This window comes from Schistocerca americana, chromosome 10 (genome assembly GCF_021461395.2).
Source record: "Schistocerca americana isolate TAMUIC-IGC-003095 chromosome 10, iqSchAmer2.1, whole genome shotgun sequence".
NCBI classification, from domain to species: domain Eukaryota; kingdom Metazoa; phylum Arthropoda; class Insecta; order Orthoptera; family Acrididae; genus Schistocerca; species Schistocerca americana.
Genome location: NC_060128.1, coordinates 99892020 through 99912411, shown reverse-complemented (window position 1 = coordinate 99912411; position 20392 = coordinate 99892020).

Here is a 20392-nt window from a genome sequence, read left to right as displayed (position 1 = left end):
ACCAAGGTGTATCGTACACTGGTTGCAGGTCTCGTACACCCCTTCTCGATTATCATGTTTTCCGACAGCAGTGACATTATTCAGCAAGATATTGCACCGTGTCACAAGGCCAGTAGTGTGATGGAGTAGTTCAAGGAAGACAGTGATCACGTGACCACAGCGCTGGACGCTGGCGCAGTGCAGAGCGTTGTATGGTCTGATGGAATCCGATACGATCATCATCATGCCAATCGGAGGGCGCGAATCCGCCGTCTTCCAGGACAACAACTCCTTGACACCTGTACTGTGGGACGGGGACAAGCTGGCGGCGGCTCCATTATGCTCTGGGGGATATCCATGTGGGCATCCAGAGATCCAGTGGAGCTCGTACAAACCACCATGACAACCAAGGTGTATCGTACACTGGTTGCAGGTCTCGTACACCCCTTCTCGATTATCATGTTTTCCGACAACAGTGACATTATTCAGCAAGATATTGCACCGTGTCACAAGGCCAGTAGTGTGATGGAGTAGTTCAAGGAAGACAGTGACCACGTGACCACAGCGCTGGACGCTGGCGCAGTGCAGAGCGTTGTATGGTCTGATGGAATCCGATACGATCATCATCATGCCAATCGGAGGGCGCGAATCCGCCGTCTTCCAGGACAACAACTCCTTGACACCTGTACTGTGGGACGGGGACAAGCTGGCGGCGGCTCCATTATGCTCTGGGGGATATCCATGTGGGCATCCAGAGATCCAGTGGAGCTCGTACAAACCACCATGACAACCAAGGTGTATCGTACACTGGTTGCAGGTCTCGTACACCCCTTCTCGATTATCATGTTTTCCGACAACAGTGACATTATTCAGCAAGATATTGCACCGTGTCACAAGGCCAGTAGTGTGATGGAGTAGTTCAAGGAAGACAGTGACCACGTGACCACAGCGCTGGACGCTGGCGCAGTGCAGAGCGTTGTATGGTCTGATGGAATCCGATACGATCATCATCATGCCAATCGGAGGGCGCGAATCCGCCGTCTTCCAGGACAACAACTCCTTGACACCTGTACTGTGGGACGGGGACAAGCTGGCGGCGGCTCCATTATGCTCTGGGGGATATCCATGTGGGCATCCAGAGATCCAGTGGAGCTCGTACAAACCACCATGACAACCAAGGTGTATCGTACACTGGTTGCAGACCTCGTACACCCCTTCTCGATTATCATGTTTTCCGACAACAGTGACATTATTCAGCAAGATATTGCACCGTGTCACAAGGCCAGTAGTGTGATGGAGTAGTTCAAGGAAGACAGTGACCACGTGACCACAGCGCTGGACGCTGGCGCAGTGCAGAGCGTTGTATGGTCTGATGGAATCCGATACGATCATCATCATGCCAATCGGAGGGCGCGAATCCGCCGTCTTCCAGGACAACAACTCCTTGACACCTGTACTGTGGGACGGGGACAAGCTGGCGGCGGCTCCATTATGCTCTGGGGGATATCCATGTGGGCATCCAGAGATCCAGTGGAGCTCGTACAAACCACCATGACAACCAAGGTGTATCGTACACTGGTTGCAGGTCTCGTACACCCCTTCTCGATTATCATGTTTTCCGACAACAGTGACATTATTCAGCAAGATATTGCACCGTGTCACAAGGCCAGTAGTGTGATGGAGTAGTTCAAGGAAGACAGTGACCACGTGACCACAGCGCTGGACGCTGGCGCAGTGCAGAGCGTTGTATGGTCTGATGGAATCCGATACGATCATCATCATGCCAATCGGAGGGCGCGAATCCGCCGTCTTCCAGGACAACAACTCCTTGACACCTGTACTGTGGGACGGGGACAAGCTGGCGGCGGCTCCATTATGCTCTGGGGGATATCCATGTGGGCATCCAGAGATCCAGTGGAGCTCGTACAAACCACCATGACAACCAAGGTGTATCGTACACTGGTTGCAGGTCTCGTACACCCCTTCTCGATTATCATGTTTTCCGACAACAGTGACATTATTCAGCAAGATATTGCACCGTGTCACAAGGCCAGTAGTGTGATGGAGTAGTTCAAGGAAGACAGTGACCACGTGACCACAGCGCTGGACGCTGGCGCAGTGCAGAGCGTTGTATGGTCTGATGGAATCCGATACGATCATCATCATGCCAATCGGAGGGCGCGAATCCGCCGTCTTCCAGGACAACAACTCCTTGACACCTGTACTGTGGGACGGGGACAAGCTGGCGGCGGCTCCATTATGCTCTGGGGGATATCCATGTGGGCATCCAGAGATCCAGTGGAGCTCGTACAAACCACCATGACAACCAAGGTGTATCGTACACTGGTTGCAGGTCTCGTACACCCCTTCTCGATTATCATGTTTTCCGACAACAGTGACATTATTCAGCAAGATATTGCACCGTGTCACAAGGCCAGTAGTGTGATGGAGTAGTTCAAGGAAGACAGTGACCACGTGACCACAGCGCTGGACGCTGGCGCAGTGCAGAGCGTTGTATGGTCTGATGGAATCCGATACGATCATCATCATGCCAATCGGAGGGCGCGAATCCGCCGTCTTCCAGGACAACAACTCCTTGACACCTGTACTGTGGGACGGGGACAAGCTGGCGGCGGCTCCATTATGCTCTGGGGGATATCCATGTGGGCATCCAGAGATCCAGTGGAGCTCGTACAAACCACCATGACAACCAAGGTGTATCGTACACTGGTTGCAGGTCTCGTACACCCCTTCTCGATTATCATGTTTTCCGACAGCAGTGACATTATTCAGCAAGATATTGCACCGTGTCACAAGGCCAGTAGTGTGATGGAGTAGTTCAAGGAAGACAGTGATCACGTGACCACAGCGCTGGACGCTGGCGCAGTGCAGAGCGTTGTATGGTCTGATGGAATCCGATACGATCATCATCATGCCAATCGGAGGGCGCGAATCCGCCGTCTTCCAGGACAACAACTCCTTGACACCTGTACTGTGGGACGGGGACAAGCTGGCGGCGGCTCCATTATGCTCTGGGGGATATCCATGTGGGCATCCAGAGATCCAGTGGAGCTCGTACAAACCACCATGACAACCAAGGTGTATCGTACACTGGTTGCAGGTCTCGTACACCCCTTCTCGATTATCATGTTTTCCGACAACAGTGACATTATTCAGCAAGATATTGCACCGTGTCACAAGGCCAGTAGTGTGATGGAGTAGTTCAAGGAAGACAGTGACCACGTGACCACAGCGCTGGACGCTGGCGCAGTGCAGAGCGTTGTATGGTCTGATGGAATCCGATACGATCATCATCATGCCAATCGGAGGGCGCGAATCCGCCGTCTTCCAGGACAACAACTCCTTGACACCTGTACTGTGGGACGGGGACAAGCTGGCGGCGGCTCCATTATGCTCTGGGGGATATCCATGTGGGCATCCAGAGATCCAGTGGAGCTCGTACAAACCACCATGACAACCAAGGTGTATCGTACACTGGTTGCAGGTCTCGTACACCCCTTCTCGATTATCATGTTTTCCGACAACAGTGACATTATTCAGCAAGATATTGCACCGTGTCACAAGGCCAGTAGTGTGATGGAGTAGTTCAAGGAAGACAGTGACCACGTGACCACAGCGCTGGACGCTGGCGCAGTGCAGAGCGTTGTATGGTCTGATGGAATCCGATACGATCATCATCATGCCAATCGGAGGGCGCGAATCCGCCGTCTTCCAGGACAACAACTCCTTGACACCTGTACTGTGGGACGGGGACAAGCTGGCGGCGGCTCCATTATGCTCTGGGGGATATCCATGTGGGCATCCAGAGATCCAGTGGAGCTCGTACAAACCACCATGACAACCAAGGTGTATCGTACACTGGTTGCAGACCTCGTACACCCCTTCTCGATTATCATGTTTTCCGACAACAGTGACATTATTCAGCAAGATATTGCACCGTGTCACAAGGCCAGTAGTGTGATGGAGTAGTTCAAGGAAGACAGTGACCACGTGACCACAGCGCTGGACGCTGGCGCAGTGCAGAGCGTTGTATGGTCTGATGGAATCCGATACGATCATCATCATGCCAATCGGAGGGCGCGAATCCGCCGTCTTCCAGGACAACAACTCCTTGACACCTGTACTGTGGGACGGGGACAAGCTGGCGGCGGCTCCATTATGCTCTGGGGGATATCCATGTGGGCATCCAGAGATCCAGTGGAGCTCGTACAAACCACCATGACAACCAAGGTGTATCGTACACTGGTTGCAGGTCTCGTACACCCCTTCTCGATTATCATGTTTTCCGACAACAGTGACATTATTCAGCAAGATATTGCACCGTGTCACAAGGCCAGTAGTGTGATGGAGTAGTTCAAGGAAGACAGTGACCACGTGACCACAGCGCTGGACGCTGGCGCAGTGCAGAGCGTTGTATGGTCTGATGGAATCCGATACGATCATCATCATGCCAATCGGAGGGCGCGAATCCGCCGTCTTCCAGGACAACAACTCCTTGACACCTGTACTGTGGGACGGGGACAAGCTGGCGGCGGCTCCATTATGCTCTGGGGGATATCCATGTGGGCATCCAGAGATCCAGTGGAGCTCGTACAAACCACCATGACAACCAAGGTGTATCGTACACTGGTTGCAGGTCTCGTACACCCCTTCTCGACTATCATGTTTTCCGACAACAGTGACATTATTCAGCAAGATATTGCACCGTGTCACAAGGCCAGTAGTGTGATGGAGTAGTTCAAGGAAGACAGTGACCACGTGACCACAGCGCTGGACGCTGGCGCAGTGCAGAGCGTTGTATGGTCTGATGGAATCCGATACGATCATCATCATGCCAATCGGAGGGCGCGAATCCGCCGTCTTCCAGGACAACAACTCCTTTACACCTGTACTGTGGGACGGGGACAAGCTGGCGGCGGCTCCATTATGCTCTGGGGGATATCCATGTTGGCATCCAGAGATCCAGTGGAGCTCGTACAAACCACCATGACAACCAAGGTGTATCGTACACTGGTTGCAGGTCTCGTACACCCCTTCTCGATTATCATGTTTTCCGACAACAGTGACATTATTCAGCAAGATATTGCACCGTGTCACAAGGCCAGTAGTGTGATGGAGTAGTTCAAGGAAGACAGTGACCACGTGACCACAGCGCTGGACGCTGGCGCAGTGCAGACCGTTGTATGGTCTGATGGAATCCGATACGATCATCATCATGCCAATCGGAGGGCGCGAATCCGCCGTCTTCCAGGACAACAACTCCTTGACACCTGTACTGTGGGACGGGGACAAGCTGGCGGCGGCTCCATTATGCTCTGGGGGATATCCATGTGGGCATCCAGAGATCCAGTGGAGCTCGTACAAACCACCATGACAACCAAGGTGTATCGTACACTGGTTGCAGGTCTCGTACACCCCTTCTCGATTATCATGTTTTCCGACAACAGTGACATTATTCAGCAAGATATTGCACCGTGTCACAAGGCCAGTAGTGTGATGGAGTAATTCAAGGAAGACAGTGACCACGTGACCACAGCGCTGGACGCTGGCGCAGTGCAGAGCGTTGTATGGTCTGATGGAATCCGATACGATCATCATCATGCCAATCGGAGGGCGCGAATCCGCCGTCTTCCAGGACAACAACTCCTTGACACCTGTACTGTGGGACGGGGACAAGCTGGCGGCGGCTCCATTATGCTCTGGGGGATATCCATGTGGGCATCCAGAGATCCAGTGAAGCTCGTACAAACCACCATGACAACCAAGGTGTATCGTACACTGGTTGCAGGTCTCGTACACCCCTTCTCGATTATCATGTTTTCCGACAACAGTGACATTATTCAGCAAGATATTGCACCGTGTCACAAGGCCAGTAGTGTGATGGAGTAGTTCAAGGAAGACAGTGACCACGTGACCACAGCGCTGGACGCTGGCGCAGTGCAGAGCGTTGTATGGTCTGATGGAATCCGATACGATCATCATCATGCCAATCGGAGGGCGCGAATCCGCCGTCTTCCAGGACAACAACTCCTTGACACCTGTACTGTGGGACGGGGACAAGCTGGCGGCGGCTCCATTATGCTCTGGGGGATATCCATGTGGGCATCCAGAGATCCAGTGAAGCTCGTACAAACCACCATGACAACCAAGGTGTATCGTACACTGGTTGCAGGTCTCGTACACCCCTTCTCGATTATCATGTTTTCCGACAACAGTGACATTATTCAGCAAGATATTGCACCGTGTCACAAGGCCAGTAGTGTGATGGAGTAGTTCAAGGAAGACAGTGACCACGTGACCACAGCGCTGGACGCTGGCGCAGTGCAGAGCGTTGTATGGTCTGATGGAATCCGATACGATCATCATCATGCCAATCGGAGGGCGCGAATCCGCCGTCTTCCAGGACAACAACTCCTTGACACCTGTACTGTGGGACGGGGACAAGCTGGCGGCGGCTCCATTATGCTCTGGGGGATATCCATGTGGGCATCCAGAGATCCAGTGAAGCTCGTACAAACCACCATGACAACCAAGGTGTATCGTACACTGGTTGCAGGTCTCGTACACCCCTTCTCGATTATCATGTTTTCCGACAACAGTGACATTATTCAGCAAGATATTGCACCGTGTCACAAGGCCAGTAGTGTGATGGAGTAGTTCAAGGAAGACAGTGACCACGTGACCACAGCGCTGGACGCTGGCGCAGTGCAGAGCGTTGTATGGTCTGATGGAATCCGATACGATCATCATCATGCCAATCGGAGGGCGCGAATCCGCCGTCTTCCAGGACAACAACTCCTTGACACCTGTACTGTGGGACGGGGACAAGCTGGCGGCGGCTCCATTATGCTCTGGGGGATATCCATGTGGGCATCCAGAGATCCAGTGGAGCTCGTACAAACCACCATGACAACCAAGGTGTATCGTACACTGGTTGCAGGTCTCGTACACCCCTTCTCGATTATCATGTTTTCCGACAACAGTGACATTATTCAGCAAGATATTGCACCGTGTCACAAGGCCAGTAGTGTGATGGAGTAGTTCAAGGAAGACAGCGACCACGTGACCACAGCGCTGGACGCTGGCGCAGTGCAGAGCGTTGTATGGTCTGATGGAATCCGATACGATCATCATCATGCCAATCGGAGGGCGCGAATCCGCCGTCTTCCAGGACAACAACTCCTTGACACCTGTACTGTGGGACGGGGACAAGCTGGCGGCGGCTCCATTATGCTCTGGGGGATATCCATGTGGGCATCCAGAGATCCAGTGGAGCTCGTACAAACCACCATGACAACCAAGGTGTATCGTACACTGGTTGCAGGTCTCGTACACCCCTTCTCGATTATCATGTTTTCCGACAACAGTGACATTATTCAGCAAGATATTGCACCGTGTCACAAGGCCAGTAGTGTGATGGAGTAGTTCAAGGAAGACAGTGACCACGTGACCACAGCGCTGGACGCTGGCGCAGTGCAGAGCGTTGTATGGTCTGATGGAATCCGATACGATCATCATCATGCCAATCGGAGGGCGCGAATCCGCCGTCTTCCAGGACAACAACTCCTTGACACCTGTACTGTGGGACGGGGACAAGCTGGCGGCGGCTCCATTATGCTCTGGGGGATATCCATGTGGGCATCCAGAGATCCAGTGGAGCTCGTACAAACCACCATGACAACCAAGGTGTATCGTACACTGGTTGCAGGTCTCGTACACCCCTTCTCGATTATCATGTTTTCCGACAACAGTGACATTATTCAGCAAGATATTGCACCGTGTCACAAGGCCAGTAGTGTGATGGAGTAGTTCAAGGAAGACAGTGACCACGTGACCACAGCGCTGGACGCTGGCGCAGTGCAGAGCGTTGTATGGTCTGATGGAATCCGATACGATCATCATCATGCCAATCGGAGGGCGCGAATCCGCCGTCTTCCAGGACAACAACTCCTTGACACCTGTACTGTGGGACGGGGACAAGCTGGCGGCGGCTCCATTATGCTCTGGGGGATATCCATGTGGGCATCCAGAGATCCAGTGGAGCTCGTACAAACCACCATGACAACCAAGGTGTATCGTGCACTTGTTGCAGACCTCGTACACCCCTTCTCGATTATCATGTTTTCCGACAACAGTGACATTATTCAGCAAGATATTGCACCGTGTCACAAGGCCAGTAGTGTGATGGAGTAGTTCAAGGAAGACAGTGACCACGTGACCACAGCGCTGGACGCTGGCGCAGTGCAGAGCGTTGTATGGTCTGATGGAATCCGATACGATCATCATCATGCCAATCGGAGGGCGCGAATCCGCCGTCTTCCAGGACAACAACTCCTTGACACCTGTACTGTGGGACGGGGACAAGCTGGCGGCGGCTCCATTATGCTCTGGGGGATATCCATGTGGGCATCCAGAGATCCAGTGGAGCTCGTACAAACCACCATGACAACCAAGGTGTATCGTACACTGGTTGCAGGTCTCGTACACCCCTTCTCGACTATCATGTTTTCCGACAACAGTGACATTATTCAGCAAGATATTGCACCGTGTCACAAGGCCAGTAGTGTGATGGAGTAGTTCAAGGAAGACAGTGACCACGTGACCACAGCGCTGGACGCTGGCGCAGTGCAGAGCGTTGTATGGTCTGATGGAATCCGATACGATCATCATCATGCCAATCGGAGGGCGCGAATCCGCCGTCTTCCAGGACAACAACTCCTTGACACCTGTACTGTGGGACGGGGACAAGCTGGCGGCGGCTCCATTATGCTCTGGGGGATATCCATGTTGGCATCCAGAGATCCAGTGGAGCTCGTACAAACCACCATGACAACCAAGGTGTATCGTACACTGGTTGCAGACCTCGTACACCCCTTCTCGATTATCATGTTTTCCGACAACAGTGACATTATTCAGCAAGATATTGCACCGTGTCACAAGGCCAGTAGTGTGATGGAGTAGTTCAAGGAAGACAGTGACCACGTGACCACAGCGCTGGACGCTGGCGCAGTGCAGAGCGTTGTATGGTCTGATGGAATCCGATACGATCATCATCATGCCAATCGGAGGGCGCGAATCCGCCGTCTTCCAGGACAACAACTCCTTGACACCTGTACTGTGGGACGGGGACAAGCTGGCGGCGGCTCCATTATGCTCTGGGGGATATCCATGTGGGCATCCAGAGATCCAGTGGAGCTCGTACAAACCACCATGACAACCAAGGTGTATCGTACACTGGTTGCAGGTCTCGTACACCCCTTCTCGATTATCATGTTTTCCGACAACAGTGACATTATTCAGCAAGATATTGCACCGTGTCACAAGGCCTGTAGTGTGATGGAGTAATTCAAGGAAGACAGTGACCACGTGACCACAGCGCTGGACGCTGGCGCAGTGCAGAGCGTTGTATGGTCTGATGGAATCCGATACGATCATCATCATGCCAATCGGAGGGCGCGAATCCGCCGTCTTCCAGGACAACAACTCCTTGACACCTTTACTGTGGGACGGGGACAAGCTGGCGGCGGCTCCATTATGCTCTGGGGGATATCCATGTGGGCATCCAGAGATCAAGTGAAGCTCGTACAAACCACCATGACAACCAAGGTGTATCGTACACTGGTTGCAGGTCTCGTACACCCCTTCTCGATTATCATGTTTTCCGACAACAGTGACATTATTCAGCAAGATATTGCACCGTGTCACAAGGCCAGTAGTGTGATGGAGTAGTTCAAGGAAGACAGTGACCACGTGACCACAGCGCTGGACGCTGGCGCAGTGCAGAGCGTTGTATGGTCTGATGGAATCCGATACGATCATCATCATGCCAATCGGAGGGCGCGAATCCGCCGTCTTCCAGGACAACAACTCCTTGACACCTGTACTGTGGGACGGGGACAAGCTGGCGGCGGCTCCATTATGCTCTGGGGGATATCCATGTGGGCATCCAGAGATCCAGTGGAGCTCGTACAAACCACCATGACAACCAAGGTGTATCGTACACTGGTTGCAGGTCTCGTACACCCCTTCTCGATTATCATGTTTTCCAACAACAGTGACATTATTCAGCAAGATATTGCACCGTGTCACAAGGCCAGTAGTGTGATGGAGTAGTTCAAGGAAGACAGCGACCACGTGACCACAGCGCTGGACGCTGGCGCAGTGCAGAGCGTTGTATGGTCTGATGGAATCCGATACGATCATCATCATGCCAATCGGAGGGCGCGAATCCGCCGTCTTCCAGGACAACAACTCCTTGACACCTGTACTGTGGGACGGGGACAAGCTGGCGGCGGCTCCATTATGCTCTGGGGGATATCCATGTGGGCATCCAGAGATCCAGTGGAGCTCGTACAAACCACCATGACAACCAAGGTGTATCGTACACTGGTTGCAGACCTCGTACACCCCTTCTCGATTATCATGTTTTCCGACAACAGTGACATTATTCAGCAAGATATTGCACCGTGTCACAAGGCCAGTAGTGTGATGGAGTAGTTCAAGGAAGACAGTGACCACGTGACCACAGCGCTGGACGCTGGCGCAGTGCAGAGCGTTGTATGGTCTGATGGAATCCGATACGATCATCATCATGCCAATCGGAGGGCGCGAATCCGCCGTCTTCCAGGACAACAACTCCTTTACACCTGTACTGTGGGACGGGGACAAGCTGGCGGCGGCTCCATTATGCTCTGGGGGATATCCATGTGGGCATCCAGAGATCCAGTGGAGCTCGTACAAACCACCATGACAACCAAGGTGTATCGTACACTGGTTGCAGGTCTCGTACACCCCTTCTCGATTATCATGTTTTCCGACAACAGTGACATTATTCAGCAAGATATTGCACCGTGTCACAAGGCCAGTAGTGTGATGGAGTAGTTCAAGGAAGACAGTGACCACGTGACCACAGCGCTGGACGCTGGCGCAGTGCAGAGCGTTGTATGGTCTGATGGAATCCGATACGATCATCATCATGCCAATCGGAGGGCGCGAATCCGCCGTCTTCCAGGACAACAACTCCTTGACACCTGTACTGTGGGACGGGGACAAGCTGGCGGCGGCTCCATTATGCTCTGGGGGATATCCATGTGGGCATCCAGAGATCCAGTGGAGCTCGTACAAACCACCATGACAACCAAGGTGTATCGTGCACTGGTTGCAGACCTCGTACACCCCTTCTCGATTATCATGTTTTCCGACAACAGTGACATTATTCAGCAAGATATTGCACCGTGTCACAAGGCCAGTAGTGTGATGGAGTAGTTCAAGGAAGACAGTGACCACGTGACCACAGCGCTGGACGCTGGCGCAGTGCAGAGCGTTGTATGGTCTGATGGAATCCGATACGATCATCATCATGCCAATCGGAGGGCGCGAATCCGCCGTCTTCCAGGACAACAACTCCTTGACACCTGTACTGTGGGACGGGGACAAGCTCGCGGCGGCTCCATTATGCTCTGGGGGATATCCATGTGGGCATCCAGAGATCCAGTGGAGCTCGTACAAACCACCATGACAACCAAGGTGTATCGTACACTGGTTGCAGGTCTCGTACACCCCTTCTCGATTATCATGCTTTCCGACAACAGTGACATTATTCAGCAAGATATTGCACCGTGTCACAAGGCCAGTAGTGTGATGGAGTAGTTCAAGGAAGACAGTGACCACGTGACTACAGCGCTGGACGCTGGCGCAGTGCAGAGCGTTGTATGGTCTGATGGAATCCGATACGATCATCATCATGCCAATCGGAGGGCGCGAATCCGCCGTCTTCCAGGACAACAACTCCTTGACACCTGTACTGTGGGACGGGGACAAGCTGGCGGCGGCTCCATTATGCTCTGGGGGATATCCATGTGGGCATCCAGAGATCCAGTGGAGCTCGTACAAACCACCATGACAACCAAGGTGTATCGTACACTGGTTGCAGGTCTCGTACACCCCTTCTCGATTATCATGTTTTCCGACAACAGTGACATTATTCAGCAAGATATTGCACCGTGTCACAAGGCCAGTAGTGTGATGGAGTAGTTCAAGGAAGACAGTGACCACGTGACCACAGCGCTGGACGCTGGCGCAGTGCAGAGCGTTGTATGGTCTGATGGAATCCGATACGATCATCATCATGCCAATCGGAGGGCGCGAATCCGCCGTCTTCCAGGACAACAACTCCTTGACACCTGTACTGTGGGACGGGGACAAGCTGGCGGCGGCTCCATTATGCTCTGGGGGATATCCATGTGGGCATCCAGAGATCCAGTGGAGCTCGTACAAACCACCATGACAACCAAGGTGTATCGTACACTGGTTGCAGGTCTCGTACACCCCTTCTCGATTATCATGTTTTCCGACAACAGTGACATTATTCAGCAAGATATTGCACCGTGTCACAAGGCCAGTAGTGTGATGGAGTAGTTCAAGGAAGACAGTGACCACGTGACCACAGCGCTGGACGCTGGCGCAGTGCAGAGCGTTGTATGGTCTGATGGAATCCGATACGATCATCATCATGCCAATCGGAGGGCGCGAATCCGCCGTCTTCCAGGACAACAACTCCTTGACACCTGTACTGTGGGACGGGGACAAGCTGGCGGCGGCTCCATTATGCTCTGGGGGATATCCATGTGGGCATCCAGAGATCCAGTGGAGCTCGTACAAACCACCATGACAACCAAGGTGTATCGTACACTGGTTGCAGACCTCGTACACCCCTTCTCGATTATCATGTTTTCCGACAACAGTGACATTATTCAGCAAGATATTGCACCGTGTCACAAGGCCAGTAGTGTGATGGAGTAGTTCAAGGAAGACAGTGACCACGTGACCACAGCGCTGGACGCTGGCGCAGTGCAGAGCGTTGTATGGTCTGATGGAATCCGATACGATCATCATCATGCCAATCGGAGGGCGCGAATCCGCCGTCTTCCAGGACAACAACTCCTTGACACCTGTACTGTGGGACGGGGACAAGCTGGCGGCGGCTCCATTATGCTCTGGGGGATATCCATGTGGGCATCCAGAGATCCAGTGGAGCTCGTACAAACCACCATGACAACGAAGGTGTATCGTACACTGGTTGCAGGTCTCGTACACCCCTTCTCGATTATCATGTTTTCCGACAACAGTGACATTATTCAGCAAGATATTGCACCGTGTCACAAGGCCAGTAGTGTGATGGAGTAGTTCAAGGAAGACAGTGACCACGTGACCACAGCGCTGGACGCTGGCGCAGTGCAGAGCGTTGTATGGTCTGATGGAATCCGATACGATCATCATCATGCCAATCGGAGGGCGCGAATCCGCCGTCTTCCAGGACAACAACTCCTTGACACCTGTACTGTGGGACGGGGACAAGCTGGCGGCGGCTCCATTATGCTCTGGGGGATATCCATGTGGGCATCCAGAGATCCAGTGGAGCTCGTACAAACCACCATGACAACCAAGGTGTATCGTACACTGGTTGCAGGTCTCGTACACCCCTTCTCGATTATCATGTTTTCCGACAACAGTGACATTATTCAGCAAGATATTGCACCGTGTCACAAGGCCAGTAGTGTGATGGAGTAGTTCAAGGAAGACAGTGACCACGTGACCACAGCGCTGGACGCTGGCGCAGTGCAGAGCGTTGTATGGTCTGATGGAATCCGATACGATCATCATCATGCCAATCGGAGGGCGCGAATCCGCCGTCTTCCAGGACAACAACTCCTTGACACCTGTACTGTGGGACGGGGACAAGCTGGCGGCGGCTCCATTATGCTCTGGGGGATATCCATGTGGGCATCCAGAGATCCAGTGGAGCTCGTACAAACCACCATGACAACCAAGGTGTATCGTACACTGGTTGCAGGTCTCGTACACCCCTTCTCGATTATCATGTTTTCCGACAACAGTGACATTATTCAGCAAGATATTGCACCGTGTCACAAGGCCAGTAGTGTGATGGAGTAGTTCAAGGAAGACAGTGACCACGTGACCACAGCGCTGGACGCTGGCGCAGTGCAGAGCGTTGTATGGTCTGATGGAATCCGATACGATCATCATCATGCCAATCGGAGGGCGCGAATCCGCCGTCTTCCAGGACAACAACTCCTTGACACCTGTACTGTGGGACGGGGACAAGCTGGCGGCGGCTCCATTATGCTCTGGGGGATATCCATGTGGGCATCCAGAGATCCAGTGGAGCTCGTACAAACCACCATGACAACCAAGGTGTATCGTACACTGGTTGCAGGTCTCGTACACCCCTTCTCGATTATCATGTTTTCCGACAACAGTGACATTATTCAGCAAGATATTGCACCGTGTCACAAGGCCAGTAGTGTGATGGAGTAGTTCAAGGAAGACAGTGACCACGTGACCACAGCGCTGGACGCTGGCGCAGTGCAGAGCGTTGTATGGTCTGATGGAATCCGATACGATCTTCATCATGCCAATCGGAGGGCGCGAATCCGCCGTCTTCCAGGACAACAACTCCTTGACACCTGTACTGTGGGACGGGGACAAGCTGGCGGCGGCTCCATTATGCTCTGGGGGATATCCATGTGGGCATCCAGAGATCCAGTGGAGCTCGTACAAACCACCATGACAACGAAGGTGTATCGTACACTGGTTGCAGGTCTCGTACACCCCTTCTCGATTATCATGTTTTCCGACAACAGTGACATTATTCAGCAAGATATTGCACTGTGTCACAAGGCCAGTAGTGTGATGGAGTAGTTCAAGGAAGACAGTGACCACGTGACCACAGCGCTGGACGCTGGCGCAGTGCAGAGCGTTGTATGGTCTGATGGAATCCGATACGATCATCATCATGCCAATCGGAGGGCGCGAATCCGCCGTCTTCCAGGACAACAACTCCTTGACACCTGTACTGTGGGACGGGGACAAGCTGGCGGCGGCTCCATTATGCTCTGGGGGATATCCATGTGGGCATCCAGAGATCCAGTGGAGCTCGTACAAACCACCATGACAACCAAGGTGTATCGTACACTGGTTGCAGACCTCGTACACCCCTTCTCGATTATCATGTTTTCCGACAACAGTGACATTATTCAGCAAGATATTGCACCGTGTCACAAGGCCAGTAGTGTGATGGAGTAGTTCAAGGAAGACAGTGACCACGTGACCACAGCGCTGGACGCTGGCGCAGTGCAGAGCGTTGTATGGTCTGATGGAATCCGATACGATCATCATCATGCCAATCGGAGGGCGCGAATCCGCCGTCTTCCAGGACAACAACTCCTTGACACCTGTACTGTGGGACGGGGACAAGCTGGCGGCGGCTCCATTATGCTCTGGGGGATATCCATGTGGGCATCCAGAGATCCAGTGGAGCTCGTACAAACCACCATGACAACCAAGGTGTATCGTACACTGGTTGCAGGTCTCGTACACCCCTTCTCGATTATCATGTTTTCCGACAACAGTGACATTATTCAGCAAGATATTGCACCGTGTCACAAGGCCAGTAGTGTGATGGAGTAGTTCAAGGAAGACAGTGACCACGTGACCACAGCGCTGGACGCTGGCGCAGTGCAGAGCGTTGTATGGTCTGATGGAATCCGATACGATCATCATCATGCCAATCGGAGGGCGCGAATCCGCCGTCTTCCAGGACAACAACTCCTTGACACCTGTACTGTGGGACGGGGACAAGCTGGCGGCGGCTCCATTATGCTCTGGGGGATATCCATGTGGGCATCCTGAGATCCAGTGGAGCTCGTACAAACCACCATGACAACCAAGGTGTATCGTACACTGGTTGCAGGTCTCGTACACCCCTTCTCGATTATCATGTTTTCCGACAACAGTGACATTATTCAGCAAGATATTGCACCGTGTCACAAGGCCAGTAGTGTGATGGAGTAGTTCAAGGAAGACAGTGACCACGTGACCACAGCGCTGGACGCTGGCGCAGTGCAGAGCGTTGTATGGTCTGATGGAATCCGATACGATCTTCATCATGCCAATCGGAGGGCGCGAATCCGCCGTCTTCCAGGACAACAACTCCTTGACACCTGTACTGTGGGACGGGGACAAGCTGGCGGCGGCTCCATTATGCTCTGGGGGATATTCATGTGGGCATCCAGAGATCCAGTGGAGCTCGTACAAACCACCATGACAACCAAGGTGTATCGTACACTGGTTGCAGGTCTCGTACACCCCTTCTCGATTATCATGTTTTCCGACAACAGTGACATTATTCAGCAAGATATTGCACCGTGTCACAAGGCCAGTAGTGTGATGGAGTAGTTCAAGGAAGACAGTGACCACGTGACCACAGCGCTGGACGCTGGCGCAGTGCAGAGCGTTGTATGGTCTGATGGAATCCGATACGATCATCATCATGCCAATCGGAGGGCGCGAATACGCCGTCTTCCAGGACAACAACTCCTTGACACCTGTACTGTGGGACGGGGACAAGCTGGCGGCGGCTCCATTATGCTCTGGGGGATATCCATGTGGGCATCCAGAGATCCAGTGGAGCTCGTACAAACCACCATGACAACCAAGGTGTATCGTACACTGGTTGCAGGTCTCGTACACCCCTTCTCGATTATCATGTTTTCCGACAACAGTGACATTATTCAGCAAGATATTGCACCGTGTCACAAGGCCAGTAGTGTGATGGAGTAGTTCAAGGAAGACAGTGACCACGTGACCACAGCGCTGGACGCTGGCGCAGTGCAGAGCGTTGTATGGTCTGATGGAATCCGATACGATCATCATCATGCCAATCGGAGGGCGCGAATCCGCCGTCTTCCAGGACAACAGCTCCTTGACACCTGTACTGTGGGACGGGGACAAGCTGGCGGCGGCTCCATTATGCTCTGGGGGATATCCATGTGGGCATCCAGAGATCCAGTGGAGCTCGTACAAACCACCATGACAACCAAGGTGTATCGTACACTGGTTGCAGGTCTCGTACACCCCTTCTCGATTATCATGTTTTCCGACAACAGTGACATTATTCAGCAAGATATTGCACCGTGTCACAAGGCCAGTAGTGTGATGGAGTAGTTCAAGGAAGACAGTGACCACGTGACCACAGCGCTGGACGCTGGCGCAGTGCAGAGCGTTGTATGGTCTGATGGAATCCGATACGATCATCATCATGCCAATCGGAGGGCGCGAATCCGCCGTCTTCCAGGACAACAACTCCTTGACACCTGTACTGTGGGACGGGGACAAGCTGGCGGCGGCTCCATTATGCTCTGGGGGATATCCATGTGGGCATCCAGAGATCCAGTGGAGCTCGTACAAACCACCATGACAACGAAGGTGTATCGTACACTGGTTGCAGGTCTCGTACACCCCTTCTCGATTATCATGTTTTCCGACAACAGTGACATTATTCAGCAAGATATTGCACCGTGTCACAAGGCCAGTAGTGTGATGGAGTAGTTCAAGGAAGACAGTGACCACGTGACCACAGCGCTGGACGCTGGCGCAGTGCAGAGCGTTGTATGGTCTGATGGAATCCGATACGATCATCATCATGCCAATCGGAGGGCGCGAATCCGCCGTCTTCCAGGACAACAACTCCTTGACACCTGTACTGTGGGACGGGGACTAGCTGGCGGCGGCTCCATTATGCTCTGGGGGATATCCATGTGGGCATCCAGAGATCCAGTGGAGCTTGTACAAACCACCATGACAACCAAGGTGTATCGTACACTGGTTGCAGTCCTCGTACACCCCTTCTCGATTATCATGTTTTCCGACAACAGTGACATTATTCAGCAAGATATTGCACCGTGTCACAAGGCCAGTAGTGTGATGGAGTAGTTCAAGGAAGACAGTGACCACGTGACCACAGCGCTGGACGCTGGCGCAGTGCAGAGCGTTGTATGGTCTGATGGAATCCGATACGATCATCATCATGCCAATCGGAGGGCGCGAATCCGCCGTCTTCCAGGACAACAGCTCCTTGACACCTGTACTGTGGGACGGGGACAAGCTGGCGGCGGCTCCATTATGCTCTGGGGGATATCCATGTGGGCATCCTGAGATCCAGTGGAGCTCGTACAAACCACCATGACAACCAAGGTGTATCGTACACTGGTTGCAGGTCTCGTACACCCCTTCTCGATTATCATGTTTTCCGACAACAGTGACATTATTCAGCAAGATATTGCACCGTGTCACAAGGCCAGTAGTGTGATGGAGTAGTTCAAGGAAGACAGTGACCACGTGACCACAGCGCTGGACGCTGGCGCAGTGCAGAGCGTTGTATGGTCTGATGGAATCCGATACGATCTTCATCATGCCAATCGGAGGGCGCGAATCCGCCGTCTTCCAGGACAACAACTCCTTGACACCTGTACTGTGGGACGGGGACAAGCTGGCGGCGGCTCCATTATGCTCTGGGGGATATTCATGTGGGCATCCAGAGATCCAGTGGAGCTCGTACAAACCACCATGACAACCAAGGTGTATCGTACACTGGTTGCAGGTCTCGTACACCCCTTCTCGATTATCATGTTTTCCGACAACAGTGACATTATTCAGCAAGATATTGCACCGTGTCACAAGGCCAGTAGTGTGATGGAGTAGTTCAAGGAAGACAGTGACCACGTGACCACAGCGCTGGACGCTGGCGCAGTGCAGAGCGTTGTATGGTCTGATGGAATCCGATACGATCATCATCATGCCAATCGGAGGGCGCGAATCCGCCGTCTTCCAGGACAACAACTCCTTGACACCTGTACTGTGGGACGGGGACAAGCTGGCGGCGGCTCCATTATGCTCTGGGGGATATCCATGTGGGCATCCAGAGATCCAGTGGAGCTCGTACAAACCACCATGACAACCAAGGTGTATCGTACACTGGTTGCAGGTCTCGTACACCCCTTCTCGATTATCATGTTTTCCGACAACAGTGACATTATTCAGCAAGATATTGCACCGTGTCACAAGGCCAGTAGTGTGATGGAGTAGTTCAAGGAAGACAGTGACCACGTGACCACAGCGCTGGACGCTGGCGCAGTGCAGAGCGTTGTATGGTCTGATGGAATCCGATACGATCATCATCATGCCAATCGGAGGGCGCGAATCCGCCGTCTTCCAGGACAACAGCTCCTTGACACCTGTACTGTGGGACGGGGACAAGCTGGCGGCGGCTCCATTATGCTCTGGGGGATATCCATGTGGGCATCCAGAGATCCAGTGGAGCTCGTACAAACCACCATGACAACGAAGGTGTATCGTACACTGGTTGCAGGTCTCGTACACCCCTTCTCGATTATCATGTTTTCCGACAACAGTGACATTATTCAGCAAGATATTGCACCGTGTCACAAGGCCAGTAGTGTGATGGAGTAGTTCAAGGAAGACAGTGACCACGTGACCACAGCGCTGGACGCTGGCGCAGTGCAGAGCGTTGTATGGTCTGATGGAATCCGATACGATCATCATCATGCCAATCGGAGGGCGCGAATCCGCCGTCTTCCAGGACAACAACTCCTTGACACCTGTACTGTGGGACGGGGACAAGCTGGCGGCGGCTCCATTATGCTCTGGGGGATATCCATGTGGGCATCCAGAGATCCAGTGGAGCTCGTACAAACCACCATGACAACGAAGGTGTATCGTACACTGGTTGCAGGTCTCGTACACCCCTTCTCGATTATCATGTTTTCCGACAACAGTGACATTATTCAGCAAGATATTGCACCGTGTCACAAGGCCAGTAGTGTGATGGAGTAGTTCAAGGAAGACAGTGACCACGTGACCACAGCGCTGGACGCTGGCGCAGTGCAGAGCGTTGTATGGTCTGATGGAATCCGATACGATCATCATCATGCCAATCGGAGGGCGCGAATCCGCCGTCTTCCAGGACAACAACTCCTTGACACCTGTACTGTGGGACGGGGACTAGCTGGCGGCGGCTCCATTATGCTCTGGGGGATATCCATGTGGGCATCCAGAGATCCAGTGGAGCTCGTACAAACCACCATGACAACCAAGGTGTATCGTACACTGGTTGCAGTCCTCGTACACCCCTTCTCGATTATCATGTTTTCCGACAACGGTGACATTATTCAGCAAGATATTGCACCGTGTCACAAGGCCAGTAGTGTGATGGAGTAGTTCAAGGAAGACAGTGACCACGTGACCACAGCGCTGGACGCTGGCGCAGTGCAGAGCGTTGTATGGTCTGATGGAATCCGATACGATCATCATCATGCCAATCGGAGGGCGCGAATCCGCCGTCTTCCAGGACAACAGCTCCTTGACACCTGTACTGTGGGACGGGGACAAGCTGGCGGCGGCTCCATTATGCTCTGGGGGATATCCATGTGGGCATCCTGAGATCCAGTGGAGCTCGTACAAACCACCATGACAACCAAGGTGTATCGTACACTGGTTGCAGGTCTCGTACACC